Raw genomic sequence first — 20,923 nt, forward strand, 5'->3', positions numbered from 1 at the left:
ACTAGTTTGCAGAGGACCAAGTGAGGTACCACCTAATTTAGTTTTCCCAAGGAATGAGATTGATGGAAGAAGTTGCCACCACCAGTATTTCAGGAAGACCTTGGTGAGTGGTGAAAACATCCCTAGAGGTTGGTTGGTATATTCTGAAAGAAACAACAGCCTCTTCTGCTTCTGCTGCAAACTCTTTTCTAAGAAGAAAATACATTTAGCAAACTCAGGACTGACAGACTGGAAACATGCAAGTTCTTTGCTGACTTCACATGACAGCAGTCCAGAACACCAAAACTGCATGAAAACATGGAAAGAACTGGAAATGAGGATTGATGAGCATGAGATAGCATTTATGGAGGCTGAGAGGATAAGATGGTGTCTGACTGCTATTGTGCAGTCTCTGGCAATTAGAGATCTGGCACTAAGGGGACACACAGAAACACTGTACTCTCCATCAAATTTAAATTTCCTCAAAGAGGTTGAACTGATGGCACAATTTGATGTAGTCATGAAAGAGCACCTTAACCTTGTCCAAAAAGGGACCTTGAGTCACACCACCAGCTAACTTGGCCACCAAATACAGAATGAACTTATTGATTTGTTGAGCAGCAAGGTCAATTCAATAATGGTGAGTAACATCAAGCTGGAAAAATCATTCTAGATTGCACCTCAGATGTCAGCCACACTGAACAGTTGTCAGTTGTGATTAGAATTGTGTTACTGAAGGAGGAGCCCCACATAAAATAACATTTTATGGGGTTTTTGGAGGCAGAGGAGTCCACGGGCCAACATTTGGCATCCCTGATTCTCAAAAGATTAGAGGAGCTAAAAATTCCTTTTGAGGACTGCAGAGGACTATCACGTTTCAGGTAAGACCCAAGTGCAGACTGTGTTTAAGTAACAATGTTAATTACAACAACAGGGGCAGGAAAACGACAGGTCAAGGCAGGCAGGGGTCGGTAATCCAGAGTAGGGGCAAAGGCACCAGATGGCAGACAGGCTCAGGGGCAGGCAGAGTGGTCAGGCCGGCGGGCTCAGAGTCAGGACAGGCAATTGTCAAAACCAGCAGGGCAAGAAAAGAGAGACTGGGGAAAAGCAGGAGCTAAGAAACATAACGCTGGTTGACTTGACAAACAAGACGAACTGGCAACAGACAAACAGAGAACACAGGTATAAGTACCCAGGGGATAATGGGGAAGATGGGCGACACCTGGAGTGGGTGGAGACAAGCACAAGGACAGGTGAAACAGATCAGGGTGTGACAAGGACAGTCTTATGATAATGGGGCCAACATGAGAGGCAAAAACAAAGGTGTCCAAGCCAGACTCCTGGAATTGAATCCAAGAGCTCTATTTGTGCCATGTGGGGCTCACACATTGAACCTGGTTGTGGCTGATGCTGCTAAAAGTTCTGTCGATGCCACAGGTTACTTTAGCATCTTACACAAACTGTACACCTAGTTCTCAGCCTCCACACAGCGATGGGCCATCCTGAAAAAACATGTGGACATCACTTTGAAGATGTGGACTGAGACAAGGTGGGAGAGGAAAGTTAAGAGTTTCAAGCCACTGAGATATCAGGCAGCAGCGGTGAGAGAGGCACTGATTGAGGTGAGGGATCAAACCAAAGACCCTGTGATAAAGATTGAGGCCCAGTCCTTGTCAAAGGAGGTGGGATCATACCGCTTCAGCATCTGTACAGTGTTGTGGTATGACATCTTGAGCCAGATCCAACATGTGAGCAAGCTGATGCAGTCTCACAGTATGCATGTAGATGTTGCAGTCAGTCTTCTCAGAAAGACAGAGAGATGACTCAGCAACTACAGGGCAACAGGCTTTATGACTGCACAAATGTCAGCCAAGGATATTTGCGAGGGTATGAATGTAGAGGCTGTTCTACAACAAAAAGGGCTGAGGTCCACAAACCGGCACTTTTCATACGAAGCATTTGATGAGCCTTTGAGTGATGCCCTAAAGAAGCTGGAGGTGCCATTTTTCAGTGTCGTCGTTGATGCTGCAACCTCAGCCCTTCAGGAAAGATTTTCCACATTGGAAAATGTGGGAGAGAAATTTGGAGTGCTGTCAACCTTCCAAAGTCTCTCAAATGAGGAGCTGACAGAGCAATGTGAGGTCCTTCGTATGACACTGCTGTCACGACTTCCGCCGAAGTCGTTCCCTCTCCTTGCTCGGGCGGTGTTCGGCGGTCGACGTCACCGACCTTCTAGCCATCACTGATCTATTTTTCATTTTCCATTGGTTTTGTCTTACATCACACCTGGTTCCAATCTCATCAATTACATGTTGTGTATTTAACCCTCTGTTTCTCCTCATGTCCTTGTCGGTGATTGTTTGTTTGTATGTGATGTGCAAGTTATGTTCTGGTGCGCGGCGGGTTTTGTACCCACTTTTATTATTTTGTATATTTTGGTTTTCGGACTTTTGTGAGCACTTATTAAACGACTCCGTTTATACCAAGTTCGTTCTCCTGCGCCTGACTTCCCTGCCATCAGCACACACCCATTACAGAATCACCGAACCAAACTATGGCGTCAGCAGGAGAAGGTACCCCGGCCATTGAGGTGGAGGAGCGCGTCCAGGAGCATGCAGTACTACTTCACCATCTTGGTACTGCCATGGATCGCGTTGTCCGGACAATGGACCGCTGGGAGAGACAGGGAGTTCTTCCAGCGCCTCCACCAGCACAACCGGGGTCTCTCTTGAGCACCCCTTTCCCGCCTGAATCCAGTGGGATCCGTCTCTCCTTGCCCCAGAAGTACAACGGGGGGCTGCGAACTGCCAGGGGTTCTTATTACAATTAGACCTCTATCTGGCCACCGTTCACCCGGCTCCATCGGGCCGTGATAGGGTGTCCGCCCTCGTCTCGTGCCTCACCGGGAGAGCCCTGGATTGGGCCAATGGCATGTGGAGAGAGGGAGATGCGGCGTTGGACCAGTTTGAGGAGTTCACCCGCAGTTTCCGGGCAGTCTTCGACCACCCGCCCGAGGGTAGAGCGGCGGGTGAGCAGGAGACGAGGAGCGCGCAGGAGTTCGCCCTGGAGTTTAGGACCCTGGCTGCCGGCGCGGGATGGAACAACAGGGCCCTGATCGACCATTATCGCTGCAGGCTGCGCGAGGATGTCCGTTGGGAGCTGACCTGCAGAGACACCACCCTCACGTTGGACCAGCTGGTGGACCTGTCCATCCGGCTGGACAACCTGCTGGCTACTCGCGGACGTTCATATCGGGGTCTGGTAGTTCCATCCTCCCGCACCCCCTCTCCAATACCCATGGTGCTGGGAGGGGCAGTGCGCAGGGAGACCGGAGGGGGTTCCCGCTCGTGCACCATCTGTGGCCGCAGAGGTCACACTGCCGGTCGGTGCCGGGTTGGTTCCTCTGGGAGTCGAGGCAACAGGCAGGGCGCTCTGGCGTCACCCCAGGTGAGCCGGCACCATTTTCACCCAGAGTCCTCTGTTGCACAGATGCTTGTGTTTGTCACGTTCTTTGAGTTTTCCCCGCATTCCCAGCATAAGGCACTAGTCGATTCAGGGAATTTTATTGATAGTGCTTTAGCCCATAGTTTAGGGATCCCCATCGTTCCCGTGGATGTGCCCTTCCCCGTTCACGCCTCAGATAGTCAACCATTAGGGTCAGGGTTAATTAGTGAGGTCACCTAGGGAGGTCACCTCGCCTTTGGGCATGGTGATGCAGGGGGGGTCATACGGAGAGAATTAGTGTCTTCCTTATACACTCTCCTGCGTTTCCCGTGGTGCTGGGCCTACCCTGGTTAGCTTGTCATAACCCCACTGTTTCTCGGCCACAGAGGGCTCTCAAGGGGTGGTCGCGAGAGTGCTCAGGTAGGTGTTTAGGGGTTTCCGTTGGTGCTACTACAGTGGAGAGTCCAGACCAGGTCTCCACCGTGCGCATTCCCCCTGAATATGCCGATTTGGCTCTCGCCTTCTCCAAAAAGAAAGCGACTCAATTACCACCTCATCGACGGGGCGATTGTGCAATAGATCTCCTGGTAGACACTGCACTTCCCAGGAGTCACGTGTTTCCCCTCTCACAAGCGGAGACGGAGGCTATGGAAACATATGTCTCCGAATCCCTGCGTCAGAGGTACATTCGGTCCTCCACTTCACCCACCTCCTCGAGTTTCTTTTTTGTGAAGAAGAAGGAGGGAGGTCTGCGCCCGTGTATTGACTATCGGGGTCTGAATCAGATCACTCTGAGGTATAGTTACCCGCTACCGCTCATAGGCACAGCGATAGAGTCAATGCACGGGGCGCGCTTCTTCACCAAACTAGATCTCAGGAGCGCTTACAACCTGGTGCCTATCCGAGAGGGAGACGAGTGGAAGACGGCTTTCAGTACCACCTCTGGGCACTATGAGTACCTCATCATGCCGTACGGGTTGATGAATGCGCCACCAGTCTTCCAAGCCTTTGTAGATGAGATTTTCAGGGACCTGCACAGGCAGGGTGTAGTAGTGTATATTGATGACATTTTGATATACTCCGCTACACGCGCTGAGCATGTGTCCCTGGTGCGCAGAGTGCTTGGTCGACTGTTGGAGCATGACCTGTACGTCAAGGCTGAGAAATGCCTGTTCTTCCAACAGTCCGTCTCCTTCCTAGGGTATCGCATTTCCACTTCAGGGGTGGAGATGGAGAGTGACCGCATTGCAGCTGTGCGTAATTGGCCGACTCCCACCGCGGTAAAGGAGGTGCAGCGGTTCTTAGGGTTTGCCAACTACTACCGGAGGTTTATCTGGGGTTTTGGTCAGGTAGCAGCTCCCATTACCTCACTGCTGAAGGGGGGCCTGGTGCGCTTGCAGTGGTCAGCTGAGGCGGACAGGGCTTTTAGTCACCTGAGGGCTCTGTTTACCTCGGCTCCCGTGTTGGCCCATCCGGATCCCTCTTTGGCGTTCATAGTGGAGGTGGACGCGTCCGTGGCTGGGATAGGAGCTATGCTCTCTCAGCGCTTGGGTACGCCACAGAAGCTCCGCCCCTGTGCCTTCTTCTCGAAGAAGCTCAGCCCGGCGGAGCGAAACTATGATGTGGGGGACTGGGAGCTGTTGGCTGTCGTAAAGGTCTTGAAGGCGTGGAGACATTGGCATGAGGGGGCTAGACAACCTTTTCTCATCTGGACTGACCACCGCAATCTGGAGTACATCCGGGCGGCGAGGAGACTGAACCCTCGCCAGGCAAGGTGGGCCATGTTTTTCACCCGTTTTGTGTTTACCCTTTCCTACAGACCAGGCTCCCAGAACGTTAAGGCAGATACATTGTCCCAGCTGTATGACACAGAGGAGCGGCCCATGGATCCCACTCCCATACTCCCCGCCTCTTGCCTGGTGGCGCCGGTAGTGTGGGAGCTAGACGCGGACATTGAGCAGGCGTTACGTGCAGAGCCCGCTCCACTCCAGGGTCCAGCTGGGTGTCTGTACGTTCCGTCTGCTGTCCGCGACCGGCTGATCTATTGGGCCCACACGTCACCCTCTGGTCATCCTGGGATCGGTCGGACGGTGCGCTGTCTTAGTGGGAAGTACTGGTGGCCCACTTTGGCCAAGGATGTGAGGGTTTATGTTTCCTCCTGCTCGGTGTGCGCCCAGTGTAAGGCTCCTAGGCACCTGCCCAGAGGTAAGTTACAAACCTTACCCGTTCCACAACGGCCGTGGTCGCACCTGTCAGTAGATTTCCTGAACCATCTTCCTCCTTCACAGGGTAACACCACGATCCTGGTCGTTGTGGATCGTTTTTCTAAGTCCTGTCGTCTCCTCCCTTTGCCCGGTCTACCTACGGCCCTACAGACTGTGGAGGCCCTGTTTACACACGTCTTGCGGCACTACGGGGTGCCTGAGGATATAGTGTCTGATCGGGGTCCCCAGGTCACGTCGAGGGTCTGGAGGACGTTCATGGAACGTCTGGGGGTCTCGGTCAGCCTCACCTCAGGTTTTCACCCCGAGAGTAACGGGCAGGTGGAGAGAGTTAACCAGGATGTGGGTAGGTTTCTGAGGTCTTATTGCCAGGACCGGCCGGGGGAGTGGGCAGCGTTCGTGCCCTGGGCAGAGATGGCCCAGATCTCGCCCCGCCACTCCTCCACAAATCTCTCTCCCTTCCAGTGTGTATTGGGGTATCAGCCAGTTCTGGCTCCTTGGCATCAGAGTCAGACCGAGGCTCCTGCGGTGGACGGCTGGTTCCGGTGCGTGGAGGAAACATGGGATGCCGCCCATGTCCACCTTCAGCGCGCCGTGCTGCGCCAAAAAGTTGGCGCAGACCGTCACCGTAGTGAGGCCCCGGTGTTCGCACCGGGGGACCGGGTCTGGCTCTCGGCCCTAAACCTGCCCCTCAGTCTGCCCTGTCGGAAGCTGGGTCCGCGGTTTGTGGGGCCATTTAAAGTCCTGAGGAGAGTGAACGAGGTTTGTTATAGGTTACAGCTTTCCCCCGATTACCGTATTAACCCCTCGTTCCATGTGTCTCTCCTTAGGCCGGTGGTGGCTGGCCCGCTCCAGGAGTCTGAGGTGCGGGAGGTTCCTCCGCCCCCTCTGGACATCGAGGGGGCCCCGGCGTACTCCGTTCGTTCCATACTGGATTCGAGACGTAGGGCGAGGGGCCTTCAGTACCTCGTGGACTGGGAGGGGTATGGTCCGGAGGAGAGATGCTGGGTTCCGGTGGAGGATGTGTTGGATTCTTCAATGCTGCGAGAGTTCCACCTTCTCCATCCGGATCGCCCTGCGCCTCGTCCTCTGGGTCGTCCCCGAGGTCGGTGTCGACGCACTGCTGGAGCCGCACGTCGGGGGGGGGGGGGGGTACTGTCACGACTTCTGCCGATGTCTCCTTATTCGGGCGGTGTTTGGCGGTTGACGTCACCGACCTTCTAGCCATCACTGATCCATTTTTCATTTTCCATTGGTATCGTCTTGTCTTACATCACACCTAGTTCCAATCTCATCAATTACATGTTGTGTATTTAACCCTCTGTTTCCCCTCATGTCCTTGTCGGTGATTGTTTGTATGTGATGTGCAAGTTATGTTCTGGTGCGCGACGGGTTTTGTACCCACTTTTATTATTCTGTATATTTTGGTTTTCGGAGTTTTGTGAGCATTTATTAAACGACTCCGTTTATACCAAGTTCGTTCTCCTGCTCCTGACTTCCCTGCCACAAGCACGCACCCATTACAACTGCACTATAATGAACACAAAGACTTGGATGGCAGAGAGCTTGCACAGGAACTGAAGAACTTGCCTGACTTGCCATCGAAGACCATGACCCTGCTTGAGCTGCTGATATTTATACACGAAAGGGAGCTCTCAGAAATATATCCACATTTGTGGACTGCTCTCAGAATTTGACTTACTCTTCCAGTGATCGTAGCTGAAGCAGAGAGGAGCTTTTCAAAGCTGAAGCTCATCAAATCCTACCTGAGGCCCACCATGTCACAGGAACGCCTTAGTGGCCTTGCTGTCATCAGTATTAACCATGCAATTGCTGGGCAGATTTCTTATGATGACGTAATTGATGACTTTGCATCAAGGAAGGCAAGAAAGGTCAGGGTTTAGATGGCAGTTGCGCAATTTAGTTTGTGTTTCTTGTTTGAAGTGCAATAGTGTAATAATCAGGTTCTCTTCTTTAAAAGTGTGTTATTCTATTTGTGTAATTATGTGATATAGAATTCACCGCATCAAAGGGACGATGGACAGGGCCATGTACCGTCAAATCTTGGGTGAGAACCTCCTTCCCTCAGCCAGGGCATTGAAAATGGGTCGCGGATGGGTATTCCAGCATGACAATGACCCAAAACACACGGCCAAGGCAACAAAGGAGTGGCTCAAGAAGAAGCACATTAAGGTCCTGGAGTGGCCTAGCCAGTCTCCAGACCTTAATCCCATAGAAAATCTGTGGAGGGAGCTGAAGGTTCGAGTTGCCAAACGTCAGCCTCGCAACCTTAATGACTTGGAGAAGATCTGCAAAGAGGAGTGGGACAAAATCCCTCCTGAGATGTGTGCAAACCTGGTGGCCAACTACAATAAATGTCTGACAACAAGGGTTTTGCCACCAAGTACTAAGTCATGTTTTGCAGAGGGGTCAAATACTTATTTCCCTCATTAAAATGCAAATCAATTTATAACATTTTTGACATGCGTTTTTCAGGATTTTTTTGTTGTTATTCTGTCACTCACTGTTCAAATAAACCTACCATTAAAATTATAGACTGATAATTTTTTGTCAGTGGGCAAAGGTACAAAATCAGCAGGGGATCAAATACTTTTTTCCCTCACTGTAACTTCTATGGTTGTTGCCATGCAATGACAAGCAGGCTCTTTGGATCAGTGAACATATACTGTAATGATGCTCAAAGAATAATGGGATGACCTCATTATTGTGGAATGCTATTGTTATACTATTGTGAGTTGAAACACAAATAAATCAAGCCCACTGACTAAAGATTGACCAGGCATTCTGGCATTTGCCCGAACTGCCATATGGCCAGTTCATCCCTGGGCACAACACCGTGACTTTCTTAAATTATCCGCCGCCATTGTTCCAACCCCTATTACCAGTCTGTTCATATCATCCAAGATCCCTAAAGATTGGAAAGCTTCAAAGGGGGTGACACTCTAGACCCAAACTGTTACAGACCTATAGCTGCCCTGCCTTTCTAAAGGCTTCGAAAGCCAAGTTAATAAACTGACCATTTCGAATCCCACCGTACCTTCTCAGCTGTGCAATCTGGTTTCCGAGCTGGTCACGGGGTGCACCTCAGCCACGCTCAAGGTATTAAACGATATCATAACCGCCATCGATAAAAGACAGTACTGTGCAGCCGTCTTCATCGACCTGGGCAAGACTTCTGACTCTGTCAATCACCGTGTTCTTATCGGCAGACTCAACAGCCTTGGTTTCTCTGACTGCCTCGCCTGGTTCACTAACTCATTCTCAGAGTTCAGTGTGTCAAATCGGAGGGCCTGTTGTCCGGACCTCTGGCAGTCTCTATGGGGGTACCTCAGGGTTCAATTCTTGGGCTGACTATTTTCTCTGTATATATCAACGTTGTCGCTCTTGCTGTGGGGGATTCCCTGATCCACCTCTACGCAGACGACACCATTCTGTATACATCTGGCCCTTCTTTGGACACTGTTAACAAACCTCCAAACGAGCTTCAATGCCATACAACACTCCTTCCATGGCCTCCAACTGCTCTTAAACACTAGTAAAACTAAATGCATGCTTTTCAACCGATCGCTGCCCGCACCCGACTAGCATCACTACTCTGGACAGTTCTGACTTAGAATATGTGGACAACTACAAATACCTAGGTGTCTGGCTAGACTGTGAACTCTCCTTCCAGACTCATATTTAACATCTCCAGTCCAAAATTAAATCTACAATCGGCTTCCTATTTCGCAACAAAGCCTCCTTCACTCACACCGCCAAACATACCCTCGTAAAACTGACTATCCTACCGATCCTTGACTTTGGCGATGTCATTTACAAAATAGCCTCCAACCCTCTACTCAGACTGCATCCAATTTGCTATCACCATCCGTTTTGTCACCAAAGCCCCATACACCACCCACCACTGCGACCTGTATGCCCTCGTCGGCTGGCCCTCGCTACATATTCGTCGCCAGACCCACTGGCTCCAGGTCATCTATAAGTCTTTGCTAGGTAAAGCTCTGCCTTATCTCAGCTCACTGGTCACAATATCAACACTCAACCATAGCACGCGCTCCAGCAGGTATATCTCACTGGTCATCTCCAAAGCCAACACCTACTTTGGCTGCTTTTCCTTCCAGTTCTCCCCTGCCAATGACTGGAACGAATTGCAAAAATCACTGAAGTTGGAGACATATCTCCCTCACTAACTTTAAACATCAGCTAACCGATCGCTGCAGCTGTACACAGCCCATCTGTAAATAGCCCATCCAATCTAGCTACCTCATCCCCATATTAAATAAAAGTCAAGCGCATAAATCAAACACCACATAACATGAAACAATTACACACAAAGACATGACGGGAAACAGAGGGTTAAATACATGTAGATTGATTGGGGAAATGAAAACCAGGTGTGTATGGGACAAGACAAATTAACATATGAAAAATGGAGCGGCGATGGCTAGAAAGCCAGTGACACCGAACGCCGCCCGAACAAAGAGAGGAGCCGACTTCGGCGGAAGTCGTGACAAAATGACAATTGCAGCCGGAATAGGCTTTTTATTTTTATGGAATATCTACATAGGTGTACAGAGGCCCATTATCAGTTGTGCACCGGGGCTTCTCACTCTTTCTATTCTGGTTAGCGCCAGTTTGTGCTGTCCTGTGAAGGGAGTAGTATACAGTGTTGTACGAGATGTTCAGTTTCTTGTCAATTTCTTGCATGGAACAGCCTTCATTTCTCAGAACAAGAATAGACTGATGAGTTTCAGAAGAAATTAATTTGTTTCTGGCCATTTTGAGCCTGTAATCGAACCCACAAATGCTGACGCTCCAGATACTCAAATAGTCTAAAGAAGGCCAGTTTTATTGCTTCTTTAATCAGAACAACAGTTTTCAGCTGTGCTAACATAATTGCAAAAGGGTTTTCTAATGATCAATTAGCCTTTTAAAATGATAAACTTGGATTAGCTAACACAACGTGCCATTGGAACACAGGAGTGATGTTTGCTGATAATGGGCATCTGTACGCCTATGTAGATATTCCATTAAAAAATCAGGCGTTTCCAGCTACAATAGTAATTTACAACGTGAACAATGTCTACACTGTATTTCGGATCAATTTGATGTTATTTTAATGGACAAAAATGTGCTATTCTTTTAAAAACATGGACATTGCTAAGTGACTCAACTTTTGAACGGTAGTGTACGTACAGTATATGAATAGAAGAGGTGTGTGTGTGTGTAGCAGTAGTCATATATGATGAGCCTTGATTAGAATACACTAAATACATATGAAGTGGGTAAAACAGTATGTAAACGGTATTAAAGTTACTAGTGTTCAATGACTATGTACAGTACATAGGGCAGCAGTCTCTAAGGTGCAGGGTAGAGTACTGGATGGTAGTCGGCAAGTAACAGTGACTAAAGTTCAGGGCAAGGTACTGGGCAGAGGCCGGCTAGTGGTGACTATTTAACCTTTTGATTGCTTGGAGATAGAAGCTGTTTTTCAGTCTCTCTGTCCCAGCTTTGATGCACCTGTACTGTCTCCGAGTTCTAGATGGTAGCGGGGTTAACAGACCAGGGCTCGGGTGGCTGAGGTCCTTGATGCGCTTCTTGGCCTTCCTGTGACACTGGGTGCTGTAGATGTCCTGGAGGGCAGGCAATATGCCCCCAGTGATGTGTTGGGCTGACCGCACCACCCTCTGGAGAGCCGTGCAGTTGCCGTTCCAGGCGGTTGTCAGTGATGTGCACACTGAGGAACTTGAAGCTTTTCACCCTCTCCACCGCGGCCCCGTCAAAGTGTATATGGGGGGTGTGCTCCCTCTGCAGTCTCCTTAAGTCCATGATCAGCCCCTTTGTTTTTTCTATGTTGTGGGAGAGTTTATTTTCATGGCACTACTCCGCCAGGGCCCTCACCTCCTCCCTATAGGCTGTCTTGTTGTTTTTGGTAATCAGGCCTACCACTGTTGTGTCGTCTGCAAACTTGATGTATGTTATGAGGACAGTAAGCCATACACAATACCACATGTTAACCGCATAACTGGAGAAAATTGTTATTTTGTTTTCTGTGTATTCAACCATGTACAATTTAGCCTCTTTTTCAGCAGGTATTCTGTTCTATTGCTCTTCTAGAATTCTGTTATAGTCTTATAGAACTAGTTGGTTGTATTTTATTCATGCAATGTGTCTTCTCTAAAAGTTTGAGCATTTAAGGTCGGGACCAGTGAAAAAGTTTATTGTCCAATGTCCAGGAATGTCCAAAATAAATTTGTTCTTCATCTCAACCCCACGGAAAATACATACATACCCACACAGATGTTGGAGAAGTTGAAGCAGAAGGTCTACCATATTATGACACACTTAAAGCTGGTTAGTTGTAAAGTGCCTTGCTCAAGGGCAGGTCGAACCTGAGCTTCTGATGTCAACCAGCAACTGGAAGTCAAATGCTTAGTATACAACCTTGGATTGACTTCTAATTACTTCTAGCCCTGCTAGGAATCTCAAATTCCCAATACCGGGGCCTTGAAATAACAGCACACCACAGAACATAGTCTATTTTGGGCCACAGCACTAACTGGCACAAAATCAAAACATGGAGAGTTGAAAAAAAGTAATGTTCATACAAGGACTAGTAGCGGTCAGTAGGGGCTTCAAAACAAATTGTAATCTTGCCACAATAACATTTACAAGCATTGTAACCTGTAAAAAAAAAGAACTCCACAGTCACAATATTAAAACAGTAATCGAAAATAAGAAGTGCAAAAATGAATTTGTTGCGGCAAACATCTCACAAATTTGCTGCAAACTAGTGTGCCACAGAATGTTGCCAGAAACTGCAAATGTTTGCCACTAATATTTATTGCCACTAGTGGCAAACAGTTTGCCAGAGGTTTTTTCCTGGCAGACTATTCTCTCAAGATTCTATTTGAACCTGTGGCAACAACATTTATTCCCACTAGTGGTAAACGACTTACAAGATGCCATTTCTGGAGAACACGAGCTCCAAGATCAGTAACCGTTGATGCCCAATCGGGGATTCGAAAAAGCTTGGTTTCCATTTTCAGATATCTATCTAGTTAGCTACCAAAGTAATTCGGTGAGTGTCTACCTTATTAAACTTCCTAATACACTTTACCATTTATTAGCTAAATGATGCCTAGTTAGCAATGCAATTGTTTATGGGATAGAGTGAAACACATTTTGTTGATACCAGTTTCAACCTTTCAGCGCCACTGACAGACTAGCGCTTAGCTAGCTAACATTAGCTATCATATTTTTTAACAATTAACGTGACAAGTAACTAGCTAATAATGGACCTAAACACTTATTTTTGTAGGTGAATACTTTACTGTCTTTTAATACTAATATGCATGTCAATATGCTCATGTCACGATTCAGTAGCATGTTAGCTAGCACAACAGCTAAGTTAGCAACAATATGAGTTGAATTGACATCAAAGCAAAACATTTGCTGATGGTCTTGGAAGAGGCTGTATTGGTAGGATGCATCAACACCCTGGAAATAGGTTTGGTGCACTGACTCACTGACTTTTTTGGTGATAAATTAGTGTATCGTCTTCAAGATTGATAAGTTAAGCAAATGCATGTATTCTCATAATTGTAGCCCATACATTCATTCATTTGTAACTAATTGCGTTAAACTAGTAGCTAGTTCATCTTGATCATGTGATGTTCCGTCTCTCTGTCTAGAAGCTATCAGTTACAGGGCAAATATACAGATTGAGGCCTTCAATCAAACTGAGGCCAGAGGAATATGTGTGCACCAGACAGGTCAAGGCTTCTTGCATGCATGTCTTTGAGATGTACAGTACCAGTCAAAAATTCAGACACCTACTCATTCAAGGGTTTTTCTTTATTTTTACTATTTTCTACATTGTAGAATAATAGTGAAGACATCAACTATGAAATAACACATACGGAATCATGTTGTAACAAAGTGTTAAACAAATCAAAATATATTTTGAATTTGAGATTATTCAAAGTAGCCACCCTTTGCCTCGACAGCTTTGCACACATTTGGCATTCTCTCAACCAGCTTCATGAGGTAGTCACCCGGAATGCATTTCAATTAACAAGTGTGCCTTGCTAAAAGTTAATTTGTGGAATTTCTTAACTTCTTAATGCATTGAAGCCAATCAGTTGTGTTGTGACATGGTAGGGGTGGTATACAGAAATAAGCCCTATTTGGTAAAAGACCAAGTCCATATTATGGCAAGAATAGCTCAAATAAGCAGAGAAACAACAGTCAATCATTACTTTATGACATGAAGTTCAGTCAATATGAATTATTTCAAGAACTTTTAAAGTTTCTTCAAGTGCAGTCGCAATAACCATCAAGCGCTATGATGAAACTGGCTCTCATGAGGACTGCCATTGGAAAGGATGACCCAGACATACCTCTGCTGCAGAGGACAAGTTCATTAGAGTTACCAGTCTCAGAAATTGCATGCCGAATAAATGCTTCAGAGTTCAAGTAACAGACACATCTCAACATCAACTGTTCAGAGGAGACTGTGTGAATCAGGCCTTCATGTCGAATTGCTGCAAATAAACCACTACTAAAGGACACCAATAAGAAGAAGAGACTTGCTTGGGCCAAGAAACACGAGCAATGGACATTAGCCGGTGGAAATCCAAATTTGAGTTTTGTTTACAACCGCTGTGTCTTTGTGAGATGCAGAGTAGGCGAATGAATGATCTCTGCATGTGTGTTGCTTATGGAATAACCTGCAGACTAAACTTAAACTTGAGACTCTTGTCCCCCTTGCCCATTTTAAACATATTTTTGTATTGCTTCTAACTGCTTCGGGTAATGCAAGTTCATGTGCTGTTAGGGGAATAACCTGTGTCTAAATGTAACATTCTCCTGCTGTATTTTTGTTTGTGTTCTGTGATCATTTAGTTTGTCTTGTGTAGTTTCTTAATCATTGTACCTAAACTGTATGTGTAAACATGTATACGCAGTGCCCAGCTGTAAAAGAGACCTTGGTCTCAGTCTGTGTTCCTTGTTGAAATAAAGGTATAATAATTTGTTTAACAGTTTTTCTTTTGGTTTACTACATGATTCCATGTGTTATTTCATAGTTTTGATGTCTTCACTATTAATCTACAATGTAAAAAATAAAAACTTGAATGTGTAGATGTGTCCAAACCTTTTGACTGGTACTGTAAGTTACACTCTTGTCACGGCTGTCAAAAGGAGAGGACCAAGGTGCAGCGTGTGTGTAGTTCCACATTTTATTTACTCTGTGAAACTATGCAATACATCAAATAACTGAAATGACAAAACAACAAACCGTGACGCAGAGGAGAAACAAACACTACTCAAAAATAATCACCCACAAAACCCCTACTTAAGTATGATATCCAATTAGAGACAACGAGGACCAGCTGCCTCTAATTGGAGATCATCCCAAACAAACCAACACAGAAATACAAAAACTAGAACCTAAGAACATAGAAATAGAACACATAGAATAAACCCCCCTGTCACGCCCTGCCCTACTCTACAATACATGACAACTCAAAAAAAATGTTGAGTTGTTTGGATGACCAAATTTCTTGGTTGCAGGCATTAGGTCAATAGTTGTGTTGTTTCCTGTAAAAACAGCAAGGTTGGTGCAGTTAGTGATGGTTTATTGAGTACCACAGTATGAGTAATAAGAGTCATAATAGCCATAAAACCTAGAGGTAAAACCTGGAAATCCACCAATCATTTTCCTGTAGGGGATTTTAAAACTACTTCATTTAATAAGGTCTGTGTTTCGTGTAGGCTTACCCTGGCATGGTGTTTTGATAACCTCACAAATCTCTCTCGGACAAGGTAACTTTTATCAATATGTTTGCCTATAATTTCCCCCCCAAAAATGGAATGGTAAGTAGCCGCTAATGTGGCTATCATACAGAACCACACATCCTGTTGCAAGCTTTGACGTAATCACTCAAGGCAAGGCAAACTCTCATCGACAAGCAGCAAGTACCCTAGCAAATAGATATTATAGCCTTTTTAGTTTCTCTTGTAAATAACTGATACCATTTATTTCTCATGTGCATTCTTGTTGAGATGTTCTTAAATTACCTAGCTAGCTCACTTAGCATTTTTTTATTATTATAATGTTTTGAATTACAGTTGCCTTTGTAGATAACTAGCTAACCTTTGCTCTCTCCATTGGTCAGAAGCAAAGATGGTTCTGTGCTATGTACTGGATTGTAACCACCACTCCGTGCATTTTATCGTTTTTGACCTCTGTAAGCGAGAGTCGTTGCTGGAGCTGTGTGACAAGGTAAGCCTTGTTTGCCAGCTGCTAACTAGTCATTTTGATTTGGTCAAATATCTTTGGTTATCTTGATCCTATTGAAAATAGCTAGAGAACCACTGACTGTAGTTACGTGTACAACATGCGTTACCTTCCTTACAAGTAAAAAGAAAACCAGCATAGGCTAGCATAATGACTGTTGTGACCTTATTTTTTTATTTTGTGAGCGAGCCAGCTAGTTAGCGTTAGCTCACGGTTTGTGTAGTCATACTTTTTCACATGGTGACTTGCTAGCTAATGCTAGCCCACCAGGGCAGGGATATAGCTAGCAAAATATCACCTGATAGGCTAGCTAGTTAGGCACCTTGGTTGGCTAGTTGGCTACATTAGCTAAGGTTGCACCATATCTCACTGTGGTGTAGTCTGACTTTGCAGAGAGGCGTTGGCATGCTAGTGAATGTGTCTAACCTTAGCGATTAGTGTTAACTATCCCTGCCCTGATGGACTAGCTAGCATGTCACCACCCGTGGGGTCTGGGGAAAAGTCTGACTACACGAACGATGAGCTAACGTAAATAGCTAGCTAAACATTCACTAAATATCCATGCCTTGGTTGGCCAACATTAGCTAGCATGTCACCATGTGGAAAAGTGTGACGACACAAACGGTGAGCTGCTCGCAAAGAACTTGTGGGCTCAGTGTTTTCATATACAAAACACTTTACTAATCAAATGACCTGCGAAATCAGTTATACATGTCAGCAGGTGATGGAAATTAAGCTAGTCCGAGGCAAGTACTTTTCAGACTGGGCTAGTAGACAATGTGCCTAACTAGCCTGACACAGCAGTGACATTTAGCCTTTACAAACATCGCATGCCACAGATTTGTTACCCCGGCTTGTAGAAATCGTGGTCTGCTGGCCAGTGACCAAAATCCTTATGTTCCATCCCAGCATGTCAATCCATTTCAGACAATCCCCCTGTCACTGTTGGTCCTCCTCAGTGACCTCATGGTTGAGGGTTTTAACATTCCTCTTGAGAATTATAAGTACAGTTGTATAGCTCATCGCAATACTTCACCTCTTTGGCAAATAGTACCTTTGACTGTCCTGATCATCTACTGAACAAAAATATAAACACAAAAGTTTGGTCCCATGTTTCATGGGTGGCCAGGGTAGCCTAGTGGTTAGAGCGCTGGACTAGTAACCGAAAGGTTGCAATATCGAATCCCCGAGCTGACAAGGCACAAAGCTGTCGTTCTGCCCCTGAACAAGGCAGTTAACCCACTGTTACTAGGCCGTCGTTGTAAATAAGAATTTGTTCTTAACTGACTTGCCTAGTAAAATAAAAATCATAAAAGATCCCAAATGTTGCACATTTTGTGCCGAATTTTATTTACATCCCTGTTTGAGCATTTCTCCTTTACCAACAATCTATCCGACTGACAGCTGTGGCATATCAAGAAGCTGATTAAACAGCATGATCATTACACAGGTGCACCTTGTGCTGGAGGCAATAAGGCCACTCAGAAATGTGCAGTTGCCACACAACACAATGTCACAGATGTCTCAAGTTTTGAGGGCGTGTGTAATTGGCGTACCGACTACAGGAATGTCCACCAGAGCTGTTGCCTGAGACTTGAATATTAACTTCCCTACCATAAGCCGCCTCCAACTTCGCTTTAGAGAATTTGGCAGTACGTCCAACTGGCCTCACAACCGCAGATCACGTGTAACCATGCCAGTCCAGGACCTCAACATCTGGCTTCACCTGTGGGATCGTCTGAGACCAGCCACTCAGCTGATGAAACTGAGGAGTATTTCTGTCTGTAATAAAGCCCTTTTGTGGGGATTTTATTTTTTCTGATTGGCTGGGCCTGCTCCCCAGTGGGTGGGCCTATGCCCACCGATGGCTGCGTCTCTGCCCAGTCCAACTAATGCAACCTGAATCCAATTGAGCACATCTGTGACATCATGTCTTGACCTCCCTACAATGCCTGGGCATGCTCCTGATGAGGTGGCGGATGGTCTCCTGAGGGATCTTCTCCCAGACCTGGACTAAAGCATCCGCCAACTCCTGGACAGTCTGTGGTGCAACGTGGCGTTGGTGGATGGAGCGAGACATGATCTCCCAGATGTTCTCAATTGGATTCAGGTCTGGGGAACGGGCGGGCCAGTCCATAGCATCAATGCCTTCCTCTTGCAGGAACTGCTGACACACTCCAGCCACATGAGGTCTAGCATTGTCTTGCATTAGGAGGAACCCAGGGCCAACCGCACCAGCATATGGTCTCACAAGGGGTCTGAGGATCTCATCTCGGTACCTAATGGCAGTCAGGCTACCTCTGGCAAGCACATGGAGGGCTGTGCGGCCCACCAAAGAAATGCTACCCCACACCATGACTGACCCACCGCCAAACCGGTCATGCTGAAGGATGTTGCAGGCAGCAGAACGTTCTCCACGGCGTCTCCAGACTCTGTCACGTCTGTCACATGTGCTCAGTGTGAACCTGCTTTCATCTGTGAAGAGCACAGGGCGCCAGTGGCGAATTTGCCAATCTTGGTGTTCTCTGGCAAATGCCAAACGTCCTGCACGGTGTTGGGCTGTAAGCACAACCCCCACCTGTGGACGTCGGGCCCTCATACCACCCTCATGGAGTCTGTTTCTGACCGTTTGAGCAGACACATGCACATTTGTGGCCTGCTGGAGGTCATTTTGCAGGGCTCTGGCAGTGCTCCTCCTGCTCCTCCTTGCACAAAGGCGGAGGTAGCGGTCCTGCTGCTGGGTTGTTGCCCTCCTACGACCTCCTCCACATCTCCTGATGTACTGGCCTGTCTCCTGGTAGCGCCTCCATGCTCTGGACACTACGCTGACAGACACAGCAAAACTTCTTTCCACAGCTCGCATTGATGTGCCATCCTGGATGAGCTGCACTACCTGAGCCACTTGTGTGGGTTGTAGACTCCGTCTCATGCTACCACTAGAGTGAAAGCACCGCCAGCATTTAAAAGTGACCAAAACATCAGCCAGGAAGCATAGGAACTGAGAAGTGGTCTGTGGTTACCACCTGCAGAACCACTCCTTTATTGGGGGTGTCTTGCTAATTGCCTATAATTTCCACCTCTTGTCTATTCCATTTGCACAACAGCATGTGAAATGTATTGTCAATCAGTGTTGCTTCCTAAGTGGACAGTTTGATTTCACAGAAGTGTGATTGACTTGGAGTTACATTGTGTTGTTTAAGTGTTCCCTTTATTTTTTTTAGCAATATATATATATATATATATATATATATATATATATATATATATATGACATTCTCTTGTTACCTCTTATTCACTGGTGTCCATCTCAATGAACCTGGGTGTACCTGGAACTACTGCCACTCTCGTTGTCAGAGTCAGAGAATGCCCCTGGCATCATGTCTGCAAGAAGGAGTACTCTTAGTCATCCAATCAAGTGTGTCCCTGAAAAGGCTATGGGCATGTGTGGCCCTTCACCTACCTGTCCTCCACGGATGAAGCTCATGAGCCAAACGCAAGATACATGCCTCCCGCTTTTGCTGGCACACCCCTCCCTTCTGGCAACTACCAACATGGATGGTTGTGGCAGGGGACAACAACCTCAAGAGCCAGGGAGACCCTCTTGTGCCAGGGCGGCATGGCTTAAAGGACGTCTTGTGCCAAGGCAGGAAGACATGGTTAGGAGAGAACAACAACCCAAGGCCACACATTCATGCAGAATAGGCCTTTCTTTGGACTGCTCACACAAACTCCTTGAGGGACACACAGACTCAGTAATTTGTGTGCACAGTGAACCAAAGTACTACATTTGTACTAAAATGTAGAGTTTTAATCTTGTTAATAAAATGAAACCTGATTCTATTACGTCTCGGTGTGCAGTAAAGTCGGTGGCACACAGCTCTTGTATGTTGTCAGCACTTGATATTCAAATAGAAGGCATTGAAACACCTTGTATTGAGATGAAGAAATGCCAACAGAGCTTTCAGCACACAACAATAAACCTTTATTCTTTCTTCTGGGCTCTGAAATTAAACCACAATAGAAAAGTGTCTGCTGAGGACAGACGTAAACAAGTGTCTATGGAATAAAATCTAAGTGTCAGAGTGTAGGTACAAATATTTCTGAACAATATAAATATTTCTGAACAATAGTGTCTGCTACACTGTATGAACAGAAATTTAAACAAAAGTGTCTGTGGCACCTGTAGCTGATTTCATGGATGAAGTCTCGCCAAAACTCTGGGAGGAATTTGATCATCAGCTGCATGAGTTTGTGCATGGCTTCAAGAAGAGGACATGGACCAACCTCTACGGGATCCGTGAACCCCCCCACGGGACGGTTGAGCTAATGTGCGCTAATGTGATTAGCATGAGGTTGTAAGTAACAACATTTCCCAAGACATAGACATATCTGATATGGGCAGAAAGCTTAAATTCTTGTTAATCGAACTGCACTGTCCAATTTACAGTAGCTATTACAGTGAAAGAATACCATGCTATTGTTTGAGGAGAGTGCACAGTTATGAACTTGAAAATGTATCAATAAACCAATTAGGCACTTTTAGGCAGACTTGATACAACATTTTGAAAAGAAATGCAATTGGTTCATCAGATTACTCAAAAACGTTGCTTATCCTCTCTAGGGTATGTGGGACGAAATCGTCCCACCTACTCAACAGCCAGTGGAATCCCGTGGCGCGATATTCAAATACCTTAGAAATGCTATTACTTCAATTTCTCAAACATATTACTATTTTACACCATTTTAAAGACAAGACTCTCGTTAATCTAACCACACTGTCCGATTTCAAAAAGGCTTTACAACGAAAGCAAAAGATTAGATTATGTCAGCAGAGTACCCAGCCAGAAATAATCAGACACCCATTTTTCAAGCTAGCATATAATGTCACATAAACCCAAACCACAGCTAAATGCAGCACTAACCTTTGATGATCTTCATCAGATGACACTCCTAG

Source organism: Salmo salar, chromosome 28 (genome assembly GCF_965601325.2).
Source record: "Salmo salar chromosome 28, fSalSal1, whole genome shotgun sequence".
Classification (NCBI taxonomy): Eukaryota; Metazoa; Chordata; class Actinopteri; order Salmoniformes; family Salmonidae; genus Salmo; species Salmo salar.